The following is a 26687-nucleotide window of genomic DNA, read 5'->3' on the forward strand; positions in this document are numbered from 1 at the left end:
TCCACCTTCAAATCTGTTTTTTCCACCTTCAAATCTAATAAGTAAAATTACTGTTAAATTTCTTGCCTCCACCCCCAGTGTTTCAAGAATGTTATAAATAAAAGTTTTACACTATCATAATAGGATATTCATGTGTCTGTAACAAAACAGATAAGAAAAAGGAGGTCTCTCTCTCTCTCTCTTTAGGATTAATAAAGCCCTTATATTCACATTCATTAAATCATGTAAATAAATAGAGCAAACCAAAGGGAAAGCAATTCTGAAAATTTATTTTTGTCATGCCAGATATATGTCCTCTTCAAGTAACTAAGATGCCTGGAAAAGGCTTATTATGTTTTCCTTCCCTTTTGGGTCTTGGTTAATTCTCTAATAATATTACAGAAAAATCAATGTCAATCTTCTAGAACAGATCCTTCAAATGGCCCTGTTTTTATCAAGCAATTATTCCTGGAAATAATACCTTCAAGGTTGATTAGCAAGATTTTTCTAAAATAGCATAAATACACTGAAACTTATATGGTACTTACAGATTGTGCTGCAATACTTGTGCCATGGATACAGACATTTACCTTAGTCCAGCTCCATCAGTCCTAGAGAACCAGAAAAGACGAACCCTTATGGTAAAAATGATTATGACAGGAGTTAGAGACAGAAACATCTAGATTATGTGTGTTGTTTGTATTTGTGTGTGTGTGTGTGTTTGTGTGTGTGTGTGTGCATGTACATGTTTATACATATCTTCTAAGGCCAGTCAGTCTGGGTAAAGATGATTGAGGAAAATATTGAGGTATCATTTGATTAGTAATTCAGTAGTACTGATTAGGTTAATTGGTCAAAGAATGGCATGTTGAGAGATGGAGAAATGATCATTCTTATTACTTATTTCATCCAACAAGTGCCTTATCTTAGGTAAATGAGTCTTGATGGTGATAGTTCATGTAGGATTTCTCATGTAAAAGAAATCCTTATTTTAAGTAGGGCAAAGGTAGTGTTATTAGAAATAATGATATGTACAAAACCATAAAATGTTAAACTCAAGAAGTTTTCCTTGCAGAAATCAGATTTGTGGTTACCAGAGGTGGGGATGGGGTTTGGAAGAATTGGATGAAGGTGATAAAAAGATAGAAATCCTATGGGGCACCTAGGTGGCTCAGTTGATTAAGCATCTGACTTTGGCTCAGGTCACGATCTCACGGTTTGTGAGTTTGAGCCCCACATTGGGCTCTGTGCTGACAGCTTAGAGCCTGGACCCTGCTTCACATTCTGCGTCTCCCTCTCTCTGCCCCTCCCCTGCTCACACTCTCTCTCTCAAGAATAAATATTAAGAAAAGATAGAAATTCTTTTATTCTTCTAGTTATAAGATAAATACCTACTGCAGATATAATGTACAACAGATGATAATAGTTAACACGGCCGTATGGTCATTTGAAAATTGCTAAGTAGATACTAAAAGTTCTCATCACGAGGAAAAAAAATTACCTTCTAAATATATCTATATGAGATGATGGATATTAACTAAACTTATTGTAATCATTTTGTAATATACATAAGTCAAGTTATGCTGTCACTAAACTTATACAGTACTATATGTCATTATTTTAATAAAACTGAAGGAAAAATTTTTTTAATAAAAATATAGTGAAAGATACATTTTTAAAGAGATGGAAAACAGAGTTAACTTAGCTAGAATGTTGGTCCAAGACCAAGGAAATGAAATTAATCATGATGAAATATATTTGCCCACACATACGTTAAAAAAATTAATGATTTCATAGATAAGTCTGAGAGAAACCTGAAAATAGAAATTTATATTAAAAAGTATAAAAACTCTACTGATATTACTTGACTCCCTTGTTTAACATGTGGCTATCAAAGAAAATAATGGCATAAAAAAGTTTTTCTTTGATAAGTTCCTTGAAAATTAATATGGATAAATAACTAAGGCATTTTACCTATTTTCTATACAGAAACAGGGACTATGTAACTTGTTGTATCGTATATCTGGACACTTACTGTAATCCTTACATGTCAGTATTATTTCCTACAATTTTCATGCAAACAATATTATAATGCAATGCTCATAGTACAGCAAGACTTGATGATTATTATCCTTAATAACAACTTAATTTTTTAAAGTGTAATCTTTTGGGGGGATATCATTTGTTTTGACAGCTTGTCAATAGAACATAATTCTTTGGAATTTTTCCTATTGCATATACTCTCATTGTTACCTGTCAGTCTAGGGTTCCATGGAGCTAACTACGTAATTTTACAGGCTGAAAGTGATGAGTTAGATCTTCCATGGAACTTGCTACAGCATGATCTGGAAACAACCAAAGGATAGAAGAATCAAGATTCAACATTAGAATCTTAGAGGCTGTTCTTCCAAGTATGAGGGAGAGCATGTGGTCACAAATACAGGGCAGTAAATTCTAGCAGCGTATAGGTGGTGACATAATTATGGTAACTAGACTTCTCATGGGAATCATTTTGTAAAATATAAAAATACTGGATCACTATGATGTATACCTGAAACCAATAGGTTACTGTAGATCAACTATGCTTCAAGAAGTGTAAAAAAATTTAGAAAGTACATCACAAAAAGGCTTGCATTCTATAGTGATTTGAAAGGCTGAATTGTAGCTCTGACTGTGGACATTCCAACTCCTTAAAAAGGAGTGCTCTTATGCCCATCTTTGTATAATTCAATTCTGTAGATACCATTTTTCTTTAATAGTGTACATCTAGTGCCATCAGGTAATCTTTGGCTAATTGCTTCTCTTGCATCACAAGGAAAGCATCACTGGTTAAAAAAAATAGTGCATTGCATGTATTTCAACATGCTAGCAGCTTTTGCTCTTATACTGTATGTTAATACCTGATTGATGTTTTGGCATTTTCTTATAATGACAATAGTCAATGAAACGGCTTTGCTGTGGTTGTCTTTCAAGGAAGAAAACAGTGATAGAAATTGTGTAAACTTAGGAAGGTTTGGGATGGCTATTCTTATTTTGGAGCCATTTTGACAAAGACTCTTTCGCTGTGCAAATCTAATAGTATCGATTTGTTAGCCTTAGAAAGTGATAATTTCCTGTTAAAAAATAAAATTTAGGTACCCAAGCATAACTTCTTTAAGTTTTAAATAAGTTTTGGGGTGTGTGGGTAGCTCAGTCGGTTAAGCATCCAACTCTTGGTTTCCACACAGGTCGTGATCTTGTGGTTTCGTGAGTTTGAGCCCATGATGGGCTCTATGCTGGCAGCAGGGAGCATGCTTGGGTTCCTCTCTCTGCCTCTTCCCCACTTGTGCTATCTCTGTCCTCTCCAAATAAACATAAATAAAGAAAAGTTTTAAATGAGTTTTAAGTAAGTTTGCCTTCTGATAAGCTGGTGATTAAAATATTCTAGCATAAATTAAATCCTGATACCGTAGGAGCTTCTTCTATCAACAGGGTTAGCAAATGGGTGATGCTAAAATTGAATTATTACTGAATGAATGAAAGTCACTTTACTATCCCTGATATCGCCACCCTGGTAATTATTAATTGTTGATACACTTGCCCTGTGGCTAAGGGTCTGCTTAAGTTATATATTTACTTTCAAATCTTATGCTTAAATCAGAAACACAGGGGATATAAATCCCAAGTACCTATTTTATTAAAAGCTTTGCAGGTGATTTTAAATACACGAGGGTGAAATCTTAACTAAGTAGTGTCTCTGATAACTAGTAAACTGATGTGGTATGTTGAACTGCTTACACAATAAATGGACTTTTTACAAAATGATTAGACTGGTTTTCAGTTTTCTTCTTGCTCCAGAAATTACATTTTTGACTTTCACAATCAGTGTAATGTCTGAATCTTGATGAAATAGAACTGAATCTCTGTGTTAGTTTCCAGATTCTTATCTGGAACTGTAGTGAACAGGTGCCCAAGTGTCTCTTATGAGCTGTTCTCTTGGTCATACCACAAACAAAATGGGTTTTTTCAATGGCTGAAGAAACAACCTGTGGGAAGGCAATGCTCATCAGGACAGTTTTAATGATATCGCTATGTGATCGGTGTCAAGTGGAAGAATGTATAACAGCCATAGTACCTTTAACAATTAGCAGAGTGAGATAATATTTGGGAATGGTTTTGTTGATATCAGACATACTATGAGTGTCGCAGTGTGCATGTATCAGTTTTTACTGATTGCATACACTATGGAATCCCAAAATGAGTTAATCTAGAGAGAGTAAAACTCCTGAGCTTCAGTGCTAAGTGAAGACTTGGGGTTATGTGATGACAGATGGTGTAGACTCTGTGACAGCTCTTGATTAATTTATATTAGAAACCACTGCTTTAGTTTCTTTGGCAGATAGAGATGGCTTGAGGCTTTCTTTAGGCAATGATAAACATCAAATTTGATGCATTTAAATTCTACCATTGTGGCTTCCATTTTAATAGCATATAGGGTGATTTTGTAAATATGTTCTCCAAGAAATCCCCAAAATGATGTTGTTACAACAGATGGTGTGACTCTGCAATATAAGAATTACTACATCTACCAGGAAGAAAATTTGTTTTATCAAATTTCAGTTTGATTAGAACTGATGCAGATTACATGTATGCATTTGAAGAGCCATGGATCTTAAATTTCTTTGTAAAATATTTGGTAAGGAATTAGTTTGGCATAGGTTTCCAAGTTATGAAGAACATTCAGTGATTTTTTTTTTTTGGATTCTACATATTATTTCAAATGGGAAGGAAGCTTTAGGTCCATAGTTACTCTAAAGCAGAGTGGCCAACATCAGTCTCTTATTGATAGGGTCCAAGTCAATTTGGATGATTAATCTAAGAGTTAATAATGAATTTACATTCAGTGATATTGATAAACTTTATTCCTAACAGTTTTCTTTTCTCATTAGGAAAATAATGCTGTGTTAGACAGGAGATATAGATCTAAGAGGATAAAGAGTCATCAAAGTGTCCTGCAGTAGAGGGAAATCTACTCTGATTTAATCCATCCTAAGATTACACAATTTCAGGCAGAATCCAAAGACAAATGTACAAAAGAGGAAAAACACCCACCTAAAAGCCAATGACTTTACATAACAACCACTATCTGGGACTTTAATGATATATTTTTGCAATCTGGCTATTATATATCCGTGCATGGTGGATTAAAAATGGCCACAAATTCTTTGTCACTCTTTCCATTGACAGGTTGACTTGATTGCCCATTCTGAGCTGGCCACTGAGTTCCTTAATTAATAGAATATGGCAGAATAGATGCTGTGCCAGTTACAGGCCTAGATTTATGAAGACTACCTTGAAATGACACTTTTGAAACATTTCTTAGACGCTGGACACCACACTGTGAGCACCCAGGTAGAGCCCATGTGAGGGTGCTCTGGTTGATAGGCCAGATGGGCTACTTGTTTTTGCTGGAATCCCACCTCTATTGCCAGTCATGTAATCAACCATCTCAGGTGGTCCAGCCTAACCAAGCCCTCAGATGACTATAGCCCAGCCCATGTTTCATGACACAGAAACAATCACCCAGCTGAGCACAGCAAACCCACAGAAATATTAAAGATAAAATTGTTATTGTTTTAAACCATTTATCCTCGAGGTGCTTTATTACACAGCAATAGATAGCCAAAACACTTTCATGTCTGAAAAGAAAGCCCTGATAACTGTGTCTGGACAAAGTGCAGAGAATGGGACCTGAAATTATATTTAGTCCAAATATGAGTACCAGGTGACAAACTCAGCAAGAGCTAAAAACACTTCCAGGAGACTGGCCAGGGCCTAGCATCTGAAACACATGCTATAGCAATATAAGAATGGTTAACATAAAGGAATAAGTACCTCAAATAGTTGACATTTACATTTACATTCACCTAACATGCTATCCAGAGACAGTTATACTCCAAGTCTCACATATCCAAAGAAGGTTGTCAGTTTTTAACATTTGGTGTAACGTGCTTGAACGTTGGTTGTATTCCTTGTAAGTCTTTATTAAATAACTGTCATTATTACCATATGACCAATGGAAAAGATTTTGCATCTAGGGGATTTGAAATGTCTGAAGTTCACTTGAATTTAGAGAAGATGATCAAGCAGAAGAGTACAGTGGTAAAAGCTTTAACTGGTGGAATTGCCCACTTATTCAAACAGAATAAGGTTGTTCACATAAATGGATATGGAAAGATAATGGTCAAAAATCAGGTCACCGCTACAAAAGCCAATGGCAGCACTCAAGTTATCGATACCAAGAACATTCTTATAACTACAGGTTCAGAAGTTACTCCTATTCCTGGAATCACGATTGATGAAGATACAATAGTGTCATCTACAGGTGCTTTATCTTTAAAAAATAAGTTCCAGAATAGATGGTTGTCATTGGTGCAGGAGTAATAGGTGTAGAATTGGGTTCAGTTTGGCAAAGACTTGGTGACAGCAGTTGAGTTTTTAGGTCATGTTGGTGGAGTTAAAATTGATATGGAAATATCTAAAAACTTTCAAAGCATCCTTCAAAAACAAGGATTTAAATTTAAATTGAATACAAAAGTTACTGGTGCTACCAAGAAATCAGATGGAAAAAATGATGTTTCTATTGAAGGTGCTTCTGGTGGTAAAACTGAAGTTATCACGTGTGATGTGCTCTTGGTTTGCATTGACCGAAGACCCTTTACTAAGAATTTGGGACTAGAAGAGTTTGGAATTGAACTAAAGCCTGGAGGTAGAATTCCAGTCAATACCAGATTCCAGACTAAAATTCCAAATATCTATGCTATTGGCGATGTGGTTGCTGGTCCAATGCTGGCTCACAAAGCGGAGGATGGAGGCATCATCTGTGTTGAAGGAATGGCTGGTGGTGCTGTGCACATTGACTACAATTGTGTCCCATCTGTGATTTACATGCACCCCGAAGTTGCTTGGGTTGGAAAATCAGAAGAGCAGTTGAAAGAAGAGGGTATAGAGTACAAAGTTGGGAAGTTCCCCTTTGCTGCCAACAGCAGGGCAAAGACCAATGCCGACACAGACAGCCTGGTGAAGACTCTGGGAGAGAAATCCATGGACAGGGTACTGGGAACACATATTCTCGGGTCAGGTGCTGGTGAAATGATAAATGAAGCTACTCTTGCGTGGAGTAAGGAGCATCCTGTGAAGATATAGCTAGAGTCTGCCATGCGCACCCGACCTTATCAGAAGCATTTAGAGAAGCAAACTTGGCTGTATCATTTGGCAAATCAATCAACTTTTAAAACAGAAGATTATATTTTTCTGAAATTTCCTGGGAGCTTTCGTAGAGGTCACATTTCTAACAGGAAATTCTCACAGTTCCAAGAATTTCTAGGACTGAATTATGAAAATTTTGGAAGGTTTTAATAGGTTTTGATGGAATGGAAACCATAGCTGAAATTATTCTATTTCATCCATTTTGAATAAATTTAGTATTTTGTTTCAAAAAAATAGATTTTGTATGTTTTATCTCATCCCATCTTCACAGTCCTGTAAAGGGATTATTATTGCCACCTATCTATTGATGAAAGTTTGGTTCTACTTGGCCAAAATTGTTTAAATTGCAAATGATATAACTAATTGAAATAAAATGTTTTATGACTCTAAAGACTATGATCTTTTCTCTATATTACCTAGACATTATACATGTGATCTCCAGAAGTTTGTACGTGAAATGGCAATAGACTCTTGTTTGTGATAAAATGTTAGACTCTTGTTTGTGATAAAAAAAAAAAAAAGACTAAAAAAAATTGTTTATCATTAAAGGATTTCAAAGTAAAGTACATAACCAGAAAGTAAGGTAGGTCTAGATGGACCTATTTAGACCTATGCTTTATAAAGTCCATTTTTTTCAAGTGCTTACCTGTATAAAATGGACAATATTCTGGAAATATTTGCACCTATTTATAGTTGTTGCTGTGAGATGTGTAATTCAGGGTGATTCAGTGCATGTGTGCATGTGAGTGTGTTTGGAATTCACTTGTTAGTATACTTCAAATTTGTGGTGAAGTAATGGGTGATTTTTATCTCTCTCTCTATATATTTTTTCAATATATGAAATTTATTGTCAAATTTGTTTCCATACAACACCCAGTGCTCATCCCAAAAGGTGACCCTCTTCAATACCCATCACCCACCCTCTCCTCCCTCCTACCCCCCATCAACCCTCATTTGTTCTTAGTTTTTAAGAGTCTCTTATGCTTTGGCTCTCTCCCACTCTAACCTCTTTTTTTTTTTTTTTTCCTTCCCCTCCCCCATGGGTTTCTGTTAAGTTTCTCAGGATCCACATAAGAGTGTATCTATATTTTTTTAGTTTATTTATTTATTTTTTAAATTTTGATATAGAGGGCTCTAGTGGGGAAGGGCAGAGAAAGGGGGAGAGAGAGAATCCCAAGCAGGCTCTGTGCTGGCAGCGTGGATCCCTAAGGCAGGGCTCGGACCCACAAACTGTGAGATCATGACCTGAGCTGAAACCAAGAGTCGGATGCTTAACTGACTGAGCCACCCAGGTGTCCTGGGTAATTTTTATTTTTAAAAATGTTTTATTTTTGAAATCTCTGAAGAGTAGGATACGTTCCTTATTGACATTCGTTGGTTTGGGAGACATATATTTTCATATTAACTAGGCGAGTATAAGGAAGACTGTCTAGATGCCAACATGTAGACAGAAATTTTCTCAAGTTGCTGCACAGGAATCTGTTTTCTCTTCTAAAACCTCAGCCTTTTCTATGACTTTCAGTCTTCTGGAATTATGTAATCTGAGACAGGGACTTTGTCTTGCCAGGATTTTTGGCAATTTAATTGGATTCACAACTTGACACTTGCATATCACACAATACCCTATACCAAAAATAATTGAAAAAGAGGCCTTCTTGAATATGTCATGATTTCTCCAATTGTAGTAATTTTCAACTTCACGACCATTGCTTTAATACATCTCTCAACCCAAAAAAGTACCAATAATCTTTATAAGGTTGAGAGAATAAAGTGTGAAAATCACTGGTAGCCTTTGTCCAAAAAGTTCTTATTTTGTCGTTTATAATTTCAACGAGTTCCTTAACACTCTTTTTGGGGGGAGGTTGCCAAAAATCACCAGCCCTGACCTTACAATCCTGAGAACATGAAGCACGCATGCTTTGCCTTTCCCACTAGAGCCTTGTTATCTGGAGGCTCTAACCTGGTCCAAGGTGAAGAATCAGACTTGTTTATTCAGGTCTTCCAATTCAAACAGCTGGGCAGTAAATGAACAAAGGAAAGTGATTGTGTCAGTGAAAGGTCAATCGAAGTTCAGGTCTTCAGAGTCAGCCCACGGAAGAGGAAATGTTTGTGCTCTTAATAGTTTTTGTCACAAATATTAAATGTGTGATTGACTCTCAGGGCTAAAATAAAGAACGTTTATAAATACACTGTGAATTGTTTTCCCGATGCTAGTAACAAAATGATCATGTTTACAAAATGTATTCATCCTTAAGGTTTAGTTTAGGTAGCACAGCCAACCAGAAGAGTGTGGTGCCCGTCTTAAAGTCTTATAAACGTTTTCCTTGTACATAATTCTATTATAGGGCTTTCATATTTTACAACATCTCTCTACACATCGTCTTTCCCACTGACTTGTAAGATCTTTTCAAAATGTATCTTTTATAGTATTTATCTTTGTATCTCAGGATCTTACCAGAGGGCTCAGAAGCAGCAGCTATTCAATGAATGTTTTAATAAATGAATCTGTGCATGAATGAACTAAATCTTTCCCAATATCCACTACTTATGTAAAAAAAAAAAAAAAAAATCCCTGCATCTCTTCCCCATGCTTTCTCTCCAAGTAACTTCTTTAAAGGTAGTACCATTGATCCCACAGACTTTAGCCACATTGCCTTTAATCTCAGATTTTTTTTTTCTCTATTGTGATTGCTTTCCTGTAATCCCAATTTGTTTTCTCTTTTACCTTTGAGGTTAACTTTGGAAAGTATGTCGTTCCGGAGATCCCTGAGATTCAAGAGGGCTACTTGCTATTTTGAGTCGTTCCACCAGTTATTGTGACAGTGGAATATACTGTCGATATTAATTGGTTTCTCTGATAAGTTCCTGTTGTGTAATTCAGTGCAGGAAATGGAAATCGTGAACCAGTTACACATTTTCATAAATATCGACAAATAAAACACGGGACAGTTTTACACCCAACTCCAACATTCATTTGTATCCTTTGTCACCTGGATTGCAATATCCTTAAGTATATATTTTCCACTATTAGTCTGCTGCAAACTTGGCATGTGGTGGGCTTATTACAGTTTATTATTCAAATGCAAATTGGAGCTGCCAAATTCTGTGTGACTTATAGCTAATCTTCCAAATAGTGTTTGCTTTCATTTTATTAAGTTACTGCACATGTAGTATGTGGGGATTTAGTGTGACAATGGCATACAGAGCTCTGTGTCATCGTGAAAAGGGAGGCGTTTTTTGATTCTGGCCTCTCTGAAAACCTTCACTGTTCATCACCAATGATCGTGACCCAGGATTATCCCAGCCATGCACTCACGTACACACCATCCTCCTGCATTAGTAGAACTGGCTCTGAGGGCTCCAGATGGACCACCAGTATCTTATGAGCTATTCTGTGGGGGGTGAGTTAGGATGATTTTGTGTAGGACAATTCTCATATGGAACCACCAGTCTGTGATGTCGCTACTCCTTGTCAAAGATAGATTTAATACTATTCCCGCTATTGTGCCAGAAATGTACCTGTTACATTTGCCATCTCACTTGACAAACAAAAATACCTCATTTGACTAAGATTGGTGTCACACACAGTAAGATGACAGGAGAGGGGAAGTTTAAAAAACAAATCAAAACAAAACGGCCGTTTGGGTTTATAATAGCAAAACCTCGCCTATTTTAAGCACTGTTTCCTTTCTGCAAAATAAACAATCGAAACCCTCAAAACCAAGTACATTGAGAGTTGTCACATCTTCCTGAAGAGAAATCCAGTATTCCAGTTAACAGATGATACTTCACCTTCACCTTAGAAATAAACGTATATTTTAAAATTGAATAAGCAAAAGTTTTAAAAGGGAAAAAGTATGGCAAAGTGTCCTAATTCCGAGAAGAAAAAGACAGAGAGACTTCTCATGAACCTCCCTGTTAAGATGATTACTCCTTGTTTATAATGGCTCTTTATAGAGGGAGTAAGTTCCTTTCCCTTCTTTCCTTCCTCTCCTTCCAACAAATAGTTTTAAGCATCTAGTATTAGCATATGGTGGCCACCATGAAACCAATGGTCCCTGGCTTCCTTTTACTTAGAGATTCCTGTATAATTTTTCATGAATCTGGAAGGAACATTTAGGAAAATACCACTTATCCATGGCAAAATTGCTATGTTCATATATATTAAAAGTATATATGCACAGAGGATACGGATAAACTATATCTCACATGGATTTGAAATTTGAAACAAACCTTTGAAATAATGTAATCAGTGATACAAATGAACAATGGAAATTAAAGCAAAATACCGCATTTTACATATATTAACTTGAAAATTTTACATATATAACATATATATTAGTGGATATGAGATATTATAAAATTGCACTAATTTCTGTTATCGGGGTGGAAAATAAGCAAAAATCTTTTTGGAAAAATGATCAAACTGGTGAAGAAAAATTAAGTGCTCCTTGCTGTAATTCCATGCGTTGAAATTTAGCCCAAGTGAAAAAAATCAAAAGAAAAAATGAGTATGTATATCAAGATGTTGAATGGAGTTTTGCTTATCATGCTAAAACATTATAATGTGGTCCAAATGTCCATTAATAAGGAAAGGTTAAGTCAGTTATACTTTAGTTAAATGGAATAATGTACAAATGTAAAATGATTATGGATATGTTTCTGTTTAAAATGTATACATAGACACTACATAAAAGAATGTGACATCTCGGGATGGCAGGACTATGGATGATTTTAAAAAATGCTTTAATTGCAGTTTTAATACTTTTATGGGTTATATAATAGGCTCACTGTTTTTAATTTAAAATTTTTTTAAGTTTATTTATTTTGAGAAAGAGAGAGCACAAGGGGGTGGGGAGGAACAGAGACAGAAAGAGAGGTAGAGAGAGAAAGAGTCCCAAGTAGGTTCACAATGCCAGTGCAGAGACCAATGTGGGTCTTGAACTCATGAACATGAGATCATGACCTGAGCTGAAACCAAGAGTTGGACACTTAACAGACTGAGCCACCCAGCACCACTCACTTCTTATAGTCATAATCAGTCTTGAATATTCAAGGGTCAAACTAATGTGCTTTTTCTTTTTTTCCCACTTTCTTTATTTAAGGTAAAATTTACATCTGGTAAAATTTACCCTTTTTTTAAAGTTTTTTATTTCATCCTTTTGTTGTACAGTTCTGAGTGTTTTTTGTAAACAGCATATGGTCATGAAACCATAACCAAAATCCAGATATAAAACAAAATATTGAAAAAGTTCCAGCCTCTAAAATTGTATGCTTTTGAAAAAAACCAAAACATACAGTCATGAAACCACAATCACAACCCAGATATAGAACAAAATATTGAAAAAGTTCCATCCTCCAAAATTCAACTTACCCCTGATAGTTAACTACTAACTACCAGATCCCCAGCCTTGGTTTTTATTCCCCCATGTTTTGCCTCTGAGAGAATGTAACATAAGTGGAATTACAGAATATGTACCTTTCTGACTCTGGCTTATTTAACTAAGCATAATGCTTTTGAGATTTAAAAAGACTGTTGTATGTATCAGTAGTTCTTTCTTACTGCTGATTGGTTTCCTGTTATGTAAATGTACCACCATTATTTTATCTGCTTCCCAGTGGAGGGATATATGGGTTGGTTCCAGTTTGGGACAATCACAAATAAAGTTGCTACATAAGCATTTATGTATAAGTTTTCTTTTTTTGTGTATGTTTTTTAAATGTTTATTTATTTATTTTGAGAAAGAGAAAGAGAGAGAGAGTCATGAGCAGGGGATTGGCAGAGAGAGAGGGAGAGAGAGAATCCCAAGCAGGCTCTACACTTTCAGCACAAAGCCCGGCATTGGGCTTGAACTCATGAACCTTGAGATCATGACCTGAGCGGAAATCAAGAGTCAGATACTGAATCGACTGAGCCACCCAAATGCCCCTTTTGTCATGTATATTGTAATCGAGATAATATTGTTTGCATGCACGGGAAGGAAATAATACAAAGAGATCTTGTGTTTCCCCTAATGGTAATGTTTTGCTAAACTATTGTATAGTAGGACAGCCAGTATATTTGCAATGATTCTGGGTCCTATTTGAATCTTTTATTTTAGCAAGCACTTACTCTATTAGGTTTAGCATGCAGGTCTTGGCCTATTGTGGGCTGTGTTTCCAAAGACAGTGTCATCCTTAGAGCCTTGCCATGTTGTTTTGGATTCTTGATTTGCCTGTTGCCACTGGGACTCCTGCTAGTTCCTGCTGGTGCTGCCTGTGGAGGTAGAAGAGCTTTGCCCAGGCCAGGTCACTGTGTGTCTCTGGATAGGCAGAGGGATCTCAGGGCCCTGGGAGTTACCTGGACCTGGCTGTTTGAAATGTAACTGGTGCCCTTTTGACACTTCTGCCTTCCTACCCCCTTATTTATAGGTTTTTGTGTGAAGACAGGTTTTCATTTCACTTGGGTAAATATATACCAAGGAGTAAGATTTCCTGGTCATATGGCAAATATATGTTTAGTTTCATAAGAAACTAAAAAAATGCTTTTGAAAGTGGTATACCATTATCTTACCAGAAATCTATGAGAGTTCTAGTGGGTCTGCCCCCTCACCAGCACTTCTTATTTTTTTTTTTTTAGTTTAGCCATTACAAGGATAGTAATGGATGTATAGTAAATGGATAGTAAAGGATGAGATAGTGGTATCTCATTTTGTTTTTAATTTGTACTTCCCTATTTCCTAATGATATTAAGTATCATTTAGATGATGTGCTTGTTTTACATCCTTCTATATTTTTTGGTAAAATTCCTTTTCAAGTCTTTTACCCATTTTTTATAATTCTATTCTTATTTGCTTTTGAGAGTTCTTAATATAATTTGGATATAAGCCCTCTATCAATGGCTTGCAAATACTTCCTCTACTTTATGGCTTGTCTTTTCACTATTTAACCTTGTCTTTTGAAAAGCTGATGTTTTAAGTTTTGATGAAGTCCAATCTATCAATCTGTTCTTTAATGGATCATTTTTACGATCAAGTTGCATTTAATTTTTATATAAGGCAAGATGCATGAGTGAAGGTTCCTTATTGTTTTGCTTATGGATATCCAATTTTTCTAGCACCATTTGTTGGAAAGACTATTCTTTATTCATTGAATCTCCTTGCATGTTTACTGAAAATCAATTGAACATGCAGTTGAGCTTTGAACAATATGGGTTTGAACTTGCGCGCATTCACGTGTAGTCAGATCCCCCCTCAGCCCTGCAAAAAGCTTTATTGTTTCCAGTTGGTCCATAGCTTTTAAGAAGACTCCAAGGTGGTTAAACAGCGGCCTAGTAGCTGAAGGGAGAGATTCAGGCAGCAGTCCTGACATCAGGGGGATGCCTGAGGGGATTCTCAACAGACTCTGGGTTCTGGAGGCTCCTACTCACGCTTGAGAGTGAGCCTAACTTGCCCAGCCTAGCCTGGGGGCCAGCCTGCAGAATTCGTCACGTGGTCGCCATCTTCCTGGTGAGTTTCACCTGTTCCTCCCGGAAGTGGTTCTCTAGGAACTCACACGGCGCAAGCAGAGGCTACGGCAAGCAGATACAAAAGGGTCCACTTCAGGTCTTTCCCCAGCGCTGAGGCAGCTTCTGAAGTGTCCAGTTTTACTCCCCTCACCCTGGGATGGCTCTGCACGTCCTGGAAGAGGGCGCTGCCGCCGCGCTGGTTTTGCATCTTCCAGAGACGCTGGGAGCCCTTGCGCTTCGGCAACCCGCAGAAGTGTCCCATGCCTTCCAGAGCCACGTCATCGTCCTGGTGGAAATAGAAGCTCAGAGAAAGGTAAGTGTAGAGGCCTGCAGATGCATGTTGATCAAGTGGTTGACGGCAGCTTCCACCTGACAGGAATAATTCTGAGGAATCTGGGAGTTTATGGTTGATCGGCATTAGAAGCTAAGCTAAAGAAAACAAAACCGTGTTGGTTGGTCCCGGAAGCAGAGGGTGGATGAGACCATGGCTTCCAAGGTTGCAACGGGAAAATAAATTGCAAGAAGGGGCATTCCTCCATTCTAAACACTTTTGAAGCAAGTGATAGATCTTGGGGATCCCCAGGCACCCTGCCTATATGAGTATTTTTTACAGCAGAGTACTGTAAATATATTTTCTCAACATTTTTTTTCTCTAGCTTTATTGTAAGAATAGAGCATTTAATACATATAACATATAAAATGTTTGCCACTAGACTGTTTTATGTTGTTGGTAAGGCTTCCCCATCAACATTAGGCTATTTGTAGTTAAGCTTTGGGGAGTTATAGGTGGAGGGATGTTATACTTGGAGGGATGCCTATAACTCAGAAGTTGTAAGTGGAGGGATGCCTTGGTGGCTCAGTCAGTTGAGCGTCGGACTCCTGATTTTGGCTCAGGTCATGATCCCAGAGTCATGGGATCCAGCCCCTCGTAGGCTCCTTGGTGAGCATGGAACCTGCTTAAGATTCTGTCTCTCTTTCCCTCTGCCCTTCTACCCTGCTCACACTCACTTTCTATCTGTAAAATAAATAAAAAAAAAAAAGTAATAGGTGGATTTTCCACTACCTGGGCATTGGCACCCCTAACTCCCACACCCACCTCCTCCCCTCCATATTGGGCAAGGATCCCCTGTATATGTGCCGGTGTGTTTCATTTTCTGAACCCTCCATCCAGTCCCATTGGGCTGCCGGGTCTATCCTTTCTCCAGCCCTGAACTGTCTTGGCTACTGCTTTGTGTGTAGGTATCAGTTACTGTGAACCTCAAACTTGGTTATGCTTTTCCAAAATTCTTTTAGCTAATTCAATTCACTTATTTTCTCATAAAAAACTTAAGATTACCTTGTGGATGTATATAAAAAACAAACAAAAAAGATAAGAAGTAACAACAACCCTGCTGAGATAGCTAATGGTGTGGGCCTCAGCAGGCAGCTCCAGGTGTAAATTATTTTTCTGTTCCCTTCCCCCAGCTGTAGTTCTTTAAAGTACTTGAAAGGCAACAATCTTTTGCTGCCCTAACCCCAGATGCTTAAGCCTTTCTTTCTGTGGGAGGGGTAGATGAGAAGCGTGTGGGCAGGGCTTTGTGCTTTGCCACAGCTGTTTACCTCTCTGCCACTTGGACGGGAATGGAGGTTCTCTTGGGCCTCATGTCCTGACCCAGTCTTTTTCTGTGGAGCTCGGGTAGGGTTTTTGAAGAATGGGTGAGGAGTTGTGAATGCAGCTTGTGTCTGTGGTTCCCAGGGATTCTGTATTCTCATTCCTGTCCTCACTTGGAATTTAGAAATGGATTAAAAATTTTACCTGAATTTGGCCTATTGTCCTGTGGCAACAGGCAGATTCTCCCCCTGGGTATGCAAGTTCTTGTATCCTTTTTCGTCTTGGAGACTGCTTTTCTCCTTACTTTTCAGGTCAGTGATTGGCTCTGAGACCTTATCTCTCTCATGGGTTCAAGAAAGTTTTGAATTTGTTGATTGCCTGGCATTTGTGGTTGTTTTGGTTGTAATGGTGAAGCAACGTGCTTCCCAGCTTTCTGTGTTTTAAACAGAAATCACAAGTTTCTCTGGTTTCTTCTAGGGTGTGGCAAAATGTTTGAGTAGGATTCCAACTTTCACTTGAATGTGATTTTTGGATTAAGCTGTCTAGCCAAACTGACAGGTTTGAATCCTGGGCAAAATCATAGCCCGAAACACTTCATCTGTAACAATAAGGGTAAGAGCGAGTTATATCTGGTCAAGTTGCATCGGTCAGTTGTGCATAAATATATATATACACACACACACTATACACACACACACACATATATATATGTATAAATTTTTTTTTTGGAAAGAAAAAATAAAACCACCTTTATTCACAGATAGTGTGGTTGTGTATGCTGATAATCCCGAAGAATCTACAAAAACTCTCTGAAACTAATAGGGGAGTTTAGCAAGGTCACAGGATACACTCTCAATATACAAAAGTTAACTGCAATGAACAACTGGAATTTGAAATTCTTAAAAGCCATAAAAAGTAATTTGATACGAATTTAACAAGAACGTTTAGGATTCATATACAAAACATTAATGAAAGCAACCAAAAGAAGACTTATGTAAATGGAAAGATGTACCACACCTCTTTTTGATGCTCCTTTCTTTCATTTCCTTCAATGTGACCACAGTAAAAATCACATTGGTCAGTCTTGAAGCCTGAGGAGGGGGCAGGAGGTATGCAACAGAGGCAAAACATAATTTGATGTAAATCGTTAGACATTGGTCATTAGATTCCACCAGCAGAAATTTTATACTGAGCCCCTTTCTTCTTGCAAGTTTTGTGCCATGTTTTTTTCCCCATTCTCTCCTCCTCTTTAGCTCCCTTTGTATATTTCTCTTTCCCTTTGTTTTCTCTGCTATCTGCTTCACGTCCCCAATTTTTATTTTATTTAATTTTTTTTCTAACGTTTATTTATTTTTGAGACAGAGAGAGACAGAGCATGAACGGGGGAGGGTCAGAGAGAGGGAGACACAGAATCTGAAACAGGCTCCAGGCTCTGAGCTGTCAGCACAGAGCCCGACGCGGGGCTCGAACTCACGGAGCATGAGATCATGACCTGAGCCGAAGTCAGCTGCTTAACCGACTGAGCCACCCAGGTGCCCCTCCCAATTTTTTCTTTTAAGTTTATTTATTTTTGACAGAGACAGAGTGCAAGCATGAGCTGGGGAGGGGCAGAGAGAAAGGGACACAGAATCCGAAGCAGGCTCCAGTCTTCGAGCTGTCAGCACAGAGCCCGAAGCGGGGCTGGAACTCATGAACCGTGAGATCATGACCTGGGCCGAAGTCGGACGCTTAACCGACTGAGCCACCCAGGTGACCCACCACATCCACAATTTTTAATAAATGTATTTTTTAAGCAAAACTCCCTATAGACAATTTAGAAGATACTACTGCTGACAGTTTAGTGTTAGAAACTGCTATTTATGTAATCTCCCACATGTTAAAAATTTCACATATAGCAACTCTAATTGTTACAACATTACTTTCAGGTAGGGGTTATGGCCCACCTGCTACAGATGAACAAACTCAATCTTAGGAAAATTAAATTATATCCTCAGGTAATGGAGTAAGAGGTAGAATCCTAATTTGACTTTAAGTTTAGCTCCCAAAAATGACCTTTATTTTCTTTCACCTTCAAAGTTTGTATAACCTCAGATTTCACTGTATGATCATAGATTTATTGACACTTGGAAGAGCTGGTGGATTTTAATTTTTTTGGCTGGATTTAAAACAAAGCAAAAACAACAGCCAACAAAACGAAGAAACATTGCCGTTTGGTCTTCACTCTCATAAGGATTGCAGAGGGGGAGGTGACGGTTAGAATTTTATAATGATCAGGTTTTATCTCCATGCTTAGCAATTTTTTTTTTCATAATATAGCTTTATTTATCAGCATAACATTTATCTCTGGCAGCCACTTGGCCTATTTTCCATATTGGAATTGATTTTAATTCTTAATTCTCAATCTGTAGAAATGTGATAGAAGATTTAATGTAGATTTAGTGATTTTACCAGTTTAAAAATAAGTATAGAGATATGTTTTTAGTGAATAGAGTGAGTTTGTCATGAAGCTAATGAATACTAAGCTCTACGGTCCCTCACTGACTTCTTCCTTGGCCTAATCTTGTATTTGTAATTATTTTTATAGAGCCTCCCCTGCCTCATGCCCCCCACCCACACCATTGTATAAATTTTAGCTCCACAAAACTGATACCTCCATCCCTGGGCACAATTTAAAAAACATTTTTTTAATGTTTATTTATTTTTGAAAGAGGGAGAGACAGAGCATGAGCACAGAAGGGGCAGAAGAGACACAGCATCCGAAGCAGGTTTCAGGCTCCAGGCTCTGAGCTGTCAACACAGAGCCTGACCTGGGGCTTGAACTCCCAAACTGTGAGATCACGACCTGAGCCAAAGTCGGATGCTTAACTGACTTAGCCACCTAGGTGCTCCATCACAATTTTTGATCTTTCATAGTTTTAAGTATATTTCCACCAGTGTGGCTGAGAAAGGTTTTAGATAGTCTTATTTTACTTCTGCTTATCATAAAGTCTCACAGGAATCAGGCTGCTCTTTAATTAAGAGGAAATAGTATTCCAATAAGCTATCATTTGCAACAACAAAGCACTTCTGAAAAATGACTTTTCGCAAATAAATGCAAAGATATCTTTTAGATAATTACCTATCTGTGTTCAGTATTGAAAACTTTGTGTTACAAAAATTGAGTAAAACATCAAGAATGTGCAGGTATATTGCTTTAGAGACAATGTAGAAAATGAGGGCAAAAAAACCATCTGAATATAGAGGAATGAAAAACATAAATGAATTGAGTAAATGTGACTGCAATAAACTATTTTTAGGCTATCATTGCTGAAGGCTTTTCTTTATGACTGATAATTTTTAGAAAATATGCTGTACAATTGATCAAGACCTAATATAAAAGTAATTGTTACACATTACTCTGGGTAATTCTCAAGAAGTGCATTCCTGACAATAAAAGACAGTTATGATGTACACAACTTCAATATACCAGCTTGTTTGCAAGTGCCACTCATTTTTGACTACAAATTAAAATTCTCCCAACTTACGTAAGAATTGCCAACTTAAATTTCATATGCTGAATGAAATGTGTCTGTTTTGAAAGGCAAAATCACTTTACCCACTGTGCATTGTGAATGATGAGTTTTCTACACCTGGAAGATATTTGGTTCTATAATTGTAATGATGTTGACCATACTTAGTTGATTTTTGTGATTTATTAAACAACTATAGTATTCTATTTGCTTTTACAAATCACCATAACATTCATTATACTCTTGGACTTTAGGATGAAAAAACCAGCAAAAACATTCTAAGTCAAAAATAGATTATAGATCTATTGGTGGTAGGTAATGAGAGTAATCACCCTCAAAGGAAAATTTGGAGGATTTATTCCAATTTGAGATTTGACCTAAACATATATGACTTTATTTAGAATTGACTTTATGCAAAGAATTCAGTAAGAACATTACCTTATCCGTCTTGAAAGTGACATTGTAAATTCGAATAACTGACGAGTCCTTCGTGATGAATATAAGATGGCAATTAAGGAAGCATATTAATGCATTTGCCTGATAGAGGTCTGTGTGTGTGGAGGAGGAGATGGTGGTGGTGTGGGTCTCAGTCCCTCAGATAAGAGTCTTTGTCTTGCTGACTCTGTTAAGATTTGGGCTTTGTTTTCAAGAAGAAAAAAAGCATGCAGATTTTTGAACTACCTCCCTTAATTAAGTGATTACATTTCAGTGGAAAAGCTCATGTAACATACTTAATTTCACTCTTAATCCTTTTTATAGATGGTTTAATTTTGGAGTTAGATTAACCTCCAAGTTCTTTGGTTGATTGCAAAATATGGATATTCCACGGAAAAAGCACATACATTATTTGTTGGCTTTGTCTTTATCCCTGAAATTGTAGAAACACTTGCTAATTCACCCAGCTCAGCTACCAAGAGCTTCTGGCTAAATAATCTCCAGGGTTTTCGGTATCTGGTTCTTAGCTTTATTGAAAGCATTCTCCAAAATGTAGGGTGCACTTTTAGGGAACAAAACTGTATGCAAAAATCACAGCTCCATAATATTCTTGAAAAAAATAGTGGTAGGTATATTTTTTGGAAGTTATGTAGTTTATTTGGAGTATTATTTTTTCCTAGTAATTTTGATGGTGTTTTTTTGGGGGGACGATTCTGTCAGGAGAAAGGGGCTGTTCTATTTGGAATAGGCGTGCTTCAAAGGTTTACATAAATTAAAAAGAAAATACATTAAATGAAAACCAAAACTAAGGGAAAAAAAGTGGAAATCTATCGTACAATGAGATAAAAACATTAGTCTATTGTTACAATAGGAAAAACCTTCATGTACATCAAAGCATAAGTCCTGAAAAGTGCTAGGTTGACTAAGTCAGTAGAAAGAAATTTTTTGTGGTTTGATATGTGGTGGGCTGAAATTGTGCCTTGCTGGCTTTTCAACTAACTGATAGATGCATGTTGGACACAGCCTCCCTTTAACATTCATTTTCCCCACTGAGGCACTGGCTATTGAAAGATAGGTGGTAGAAGACAACAAAGTGGTCAGTGTTGAACATCAAGTCTATTCTGTTGTTTTTGGTGTACTGTGCTGAGTTTTCTCTGGATTTAAGAAATTTTGAATTTCATATGAAATAGACAACTATGAACATAACAAAATCTCCCTCCCTCCCCCCCACCCCCATTCTTTGTGATAAAGGATTTGGTTAGCCTTTGTCCCTGGTTCCTGGAAAGTAACCTATAAGTCCTAGGAATAGAGAATTTTGTTGGACTGTGTTCCCAGTTCTTGGGGGATGGCTTCTAAGTTCTTGGAATTTCCTAAGTGATAGGGCTGTCTTTGTTATTCATGGTGTGCTTCTTGAACTATACCTGGTAGTTTATGCTAATGAGATGACTCATGGTAAACGCCTTGTTCATGTTAACAAGATGACTCAAGATGAGTGCTGGCCATCAGGAAAGACCAAACACGTACTTGGAGAGTTGAAGCTTTGAGTCATGTGCTGTCAGCCTGCTGGAGATTGAGTTCTGCCAAGTGGCCATTGATTCAATCAATTATGTCTACATAATCAAACTCCAATAAAAACCATAGACACTGAGGCTCAGGTGAGCTTTCCTGGTTGATAGTACTCTGCATATTATCACGTATCTTTGTGCTAGGCAGGAAATGCATCTCTGGGGACCGTGAAAGCTTCATTTTGAGAGCCCTCTCATACCTCACACTATATCTCTTTCCCTTTGGCTTGTTTTGATTTCTGTCTTTTTGCAATAATAAAACTATAATAGTAAGTAGAGTGCTTTGCTGAGTTCTGTGAGTCTTTCTAGTGAATTATCAAATCTGAGGGGATGATGAGAACCCAGAATTTTTAGCCTGCAGGTCGTAAGTGAAGATGGCCTGGGGACTCCCAAACCTGCAGCTGGTATCTGAAGTAATGGCAGTCTTATGGAGGATTGTGCCCCTAGCCTGTGAAATTGGCCTAATACTGGGTAGCTGGTATCAGAATTCATTGCATGCCCTGAACCCAATCTTGATTTAATAATGAAAACTCAAGAACAAAGATGCATTCAGTGATAGAGACTTTTGGATGAGGTCTTATGAATAAATTAAATGAATAAAATTCATTTAAATTTAAAAATATAATTAAAATTATGATATGAATCACATTTTGTTAGCAGGACCTCAAATTAGATCTCAAAGGAATGGTTTTCATCTCAACATATTCTCCATATATCATTTAGAAACTCCATTGAAGTCAAGCCTCTTGTCGTTGGCTAGCTGTTGATTATTGTCAATGTCTGAGGGAAAGATGTGTCTCTTTTTAGATGAAAGCTGGTCAAACTTCATAGAGAATGTATTTGAAATTGAATGACAATTTACAGCTGATGGATAAGGCCTATGTCAATAGAGAAGATAAAAAGATATAAATCAAGCCTTTAAGATTTAAGAGGTGGTAATAATGCACCATAAATCTAATGCTTGGATTTAAAATTAATAAGCAAATACCGAAGAACCTATTAAATAGCCTTGGGAGTTTGGTAGAGTGAAGGGGAGTGAATCATTGTAATGGTCAGTACTTACTGCTTAGTAAATAAACTAGATGTTGAGGTTTTATAAATAGGTCCTTCCATCTGCCTTTTTGTCGTTATTAAGGCTGAAACCCTGTGAAGTATCTCTGCAGGTTTAGTAATAGTGGATAATGTCAAACTCAGTGGGCTGGTCATTAGCACATGTAAAATGGACCAATTCTAAGAAGACCTTTATAAATTACTATGGTAGAATCACTGTCTAACTCCTAAATCCATCTTCTCAGGGGATGTGAATTGGAAATAATGATGAGTTCCACATAGTGAGGAAGCCTAGTAGATAATGGTGACAGAAAGGAATTGGCTGGGTACATGGAAAAATAATAGAAGCTGGGAAAAAGGTACTGAATTGTAAAGATGAGAATCTAAAATAGTAATTAAAAAATGTTCCCATGAGGGAACACTTGTATCTTAGGGTATAATAATATCCTTAGACTTTAATAATAGTACATTTAGATTGGTTTTTCATACATGGGAAGTAATGACTTACTAATTTTCTGATTTCTAAATGACATTTGTAAAGCATACACTTTTTTTTTTACCTTGAGAATAACATCACTGTTATTACAAGTGGTTTAATATATAGATAAAATATTTTGATTCCATAACTGCATATACCTGCTATTTGAAACAAACAAACAAACAAACAACTAACTAGATAACCTGACTTCAGGTTTTGGATTTTGGTTCTTCCAAAATAGGGTTATTCTATTTCTCCAACAGTGTGGATGGTGGTGGCTTCTCTTTTGTGGATTAGTAAATTTGTGGAGATATTTGGAGAGTCTAAAGTCTTAGAGTTGAGTAGGTTTTAGAAATTTTTAGTTTATATATTATCACCAGGTGCCTTCTTTCCATGTGGCTGACTGTAGACAGGTAGAGGTTCTGATTGATGACACTTAGTCAATGATGCAGGAAAAATGACCCCTCCCTTTCTTCTTCCTGGCCTTTAATATTTCCATAAGAGCACATGATTCTTGGGGTCATTTTACAACAATGAAAGAAAAATCATAGATGAAGTAATTCATCCTGAAAGTGCTTACCATGTACTCTCGTCACATGAGAAGTTTGTTTATGGTGCTTTCCAGCTTTTCAGCTAATGTCTTCCTAAATGATAGAACCTTCTCTTGTTCGTTGTAAATATTCTCCACATTTAAGGTTTTTAATATCATGTGGATTCTAGCTCCTGACTGTATTAGTTATAGTCTATTGCAGTGACTATTAGGAGAAATAGTAAGGTATATAGAAAGAGATGTACAGAAAGATGTATATTATGAGGGATTGACTCATGCAATTATGGAGGCTGAGAAGTCCCTCCATATGCTGTCTGCAAGATAGAGGTCCAGGAAAGCTGGTGTTGGAGTTCCAGGCCAAATTCAGTCCTGAGAACCAAGGGTATAAGTCCGTGTCTGAGGCCAAAGGCCCGAAAAGCAGGAGTGCTGACATCTGCAAGTTGGAGAAGACATATGTCCTAGCTTAAGCAGAGAGCCAATTTGCCCTTCCTCTGATATTTTTCGTTCTGTTCATACCCTCAACAGATAGGATAAAGCCCAGCCGCATTGCGAGGTGGGGGGTGGGGTTCTTCTTTGTCTACTAATTCAAATGCTAATCTCTTCCAGAAATACCCTTACAGACACACTCAGAAATGCCTTACCAGCTACTTGGGCATCCCTTAGCTTAGTCAAATTGACACGTAAGATGAACCATCGCATTGATTACTCCAGAGTTCCATTGGTTATGAATTTCCCTCATGAAATGTGGCACCCAAAATTGAGGATTATACCATATACAGGATTTGACCAGTGCTGCTTGAGGATATCTTTCTATTACATTAACATTCTAGCCAGCTCTAATAACCTGTTTTCTCTGTTGTGGTTGTGAAGTAAAAAATAAGCAAACATAAATAATCTAATAGATAAATAAACATCAGGTCTCCATTAAGCAATCCACCCTGAGGCCAGATTTTTGTCATTGTGTATATTGTTTTAAAAAAGTACATAATATTTGGATACATTCTCTTTTCAATAATTCAAACAATACAAAGGTAAGTTGAGTAAAAAAGAAAAAGTCCCTTTTAATCCCATTATTCAAATATACATCCTTCTCAAGAAGTAACAGTTCATGGCAAAATCTCCCAGACTTTTTTCAATGCATTTATCTCTATTAAGTGTTATAGAACGTAGTATGCAGTTTTTGCAATTTGTTATTTTTCACTTCTTGTATATATTGATACATTTTCTATGTTGGTGACTACAACTGGCAGATATAGACATTTTTAATTGCTGCATCGTATTCCATGACATAAGAATGTTTCATAATGCATTTAACCACTTCATTAATTGGTAGATAGTCCTGTGTTTTCTAATTTTTGCTCTTACAGTGAAACACTGAGCAATACTACCCATTTTCTTTGTGTACGCAAATGGATTGCTTTTTCTAATAGATAAATACAAGAGAAATAGTTGAAGAATTTGTGCTATTAAACTTTGGATTTATATCAGTCATAGTTCAAGTAGAAAAACAGAGCCACCACAAGTATTATGGAAATAATGGGTTAATTACAGTGATTACAGCCTAAGTGAATTTGGGTTAGAATTTTATTTTATAGCCGATCAAGATTTGTCCTTCTGGAAGATGAATTTCATTAGCAGTGTGTACAACTAATTTGATGGTGAAAAAATATATAAAATATATATATATTTTATATGAAATTTTTAAGGCATTTGAAAAACAGAACTAGGACTTGATATATTAAAGTTGGTAAGATTATGAGGATATAGATATTTTACAAATGGGTAGCTATGGTAAAACATTGATTTTTGAACAATAAATTATATAAAAATATGAGGTGAATTAATCATGAACAGAAGCACAGCCTGGAATGCAGTGGGCATAACCAGGAAAATATTGTAGTTCGGAAGGAGCATTGATCATTTCCAGGGAAACAATAGAATACAAACCTGAAGATGAGCTCGTATCGTGAAGAACTCAGTAGCCTAGTTCTGTTATCAGGCATAAGTAATAGGGCTGGGAGAAACGGTAGTGGCAATGAGGATTAAAAAGGCTGGAGTCAATTTGAGATTGCAGAGGTAGAACTCTGGAGTTTAGCCTGTGAAAGAAGTTCAAGTGTGAAGGAAGTCACATTTTACTGTGCCTCTACTGATGCAGATTTGCCGTAGCGGATAGTTGTTAGCCCGTAAGTGAACATCTTAAAACATTTTAAACCATTGCCTTCTGTTTATAAGTCCACAGGCGCTGTTAAAATAGTTGAGCAGAAACCAAATGAGAAATAAGGGTTAAGAACTTTATCTGCTGTCCAGACATCTGTACCCTCAGCAAGCTGTCAAAAGAAATGCTGCCTGGAAAGCCAAAGTCACCCAGGGGGCTAATCAGCTTAAACACATGACAAAAGTCATAGACAATTCCAGAGTGCTAACTACTTTAACTAACAGTGCTGCCTGCCAAGGAGCTGCACATCACTGCCAAAATAAAAAGAATGGTTCCCTCTGCCGAGCTTTTGGATTTATTTTATTTTTTTTTTTTTTTTTTTTTTTTTTTTTTTTTTTTTTTGCCTTTTCAACTCTACTTGGAGAAGATAGTGGCAGAGAGGAACTTGAGAACACTCCATCTGGTGAGATAGCCAAATTCACAAAGTGTGGCTGGTTTGAGTGCCAAGGAAAGGTAGTTAAAAAGCAGGTCGAGTGTTTGGGAATGTGATGCTCCTTCAAAAATGTTATTCTAGCTCCAGCTCAGTCTTGGTTTGCCTTCTTTTCTAATTCTGGCAGCATGAGGAATTAATGACTGTTCAA

The 26687-nt window shown here is 37.0% G+C and overlaps 2 pseudogenes; one reads left to right on the forward strand and one right to left on the reverse strand.

Annotated features, from left to right (window-relative positions):
• Positions 1-6012: 6012 nt before the first annotated feature.
• LOC102953360 lies at positions 6013-7270 on the forward strand (annotated as a pseudogene).
• Positions 7271-14692: 7422 nt separating this feature from the next.
• On the reverse strand, positions 14693-15130 carry LOC102967276 (annotated as a pseudogene).
• Between the last annotated feature and the right edge of the window lie 11557 nt (positions 15131-26687).

The sequence above is a fragment of the Panthera tigris genome, chromosome C2 (assembly GCF_018350195.1).
Source record: "Panthera tigris isolate Pti1 chromosome C2, P.tigris_Pti1_mat1.1, whole genome shotgun sequence".
Classification (NCBI taxonomy): Eukaryota; Metazoa; Chordata; class Mammalia; order Carnivora; family Felidae; genus Panthera; species Panthera tigris.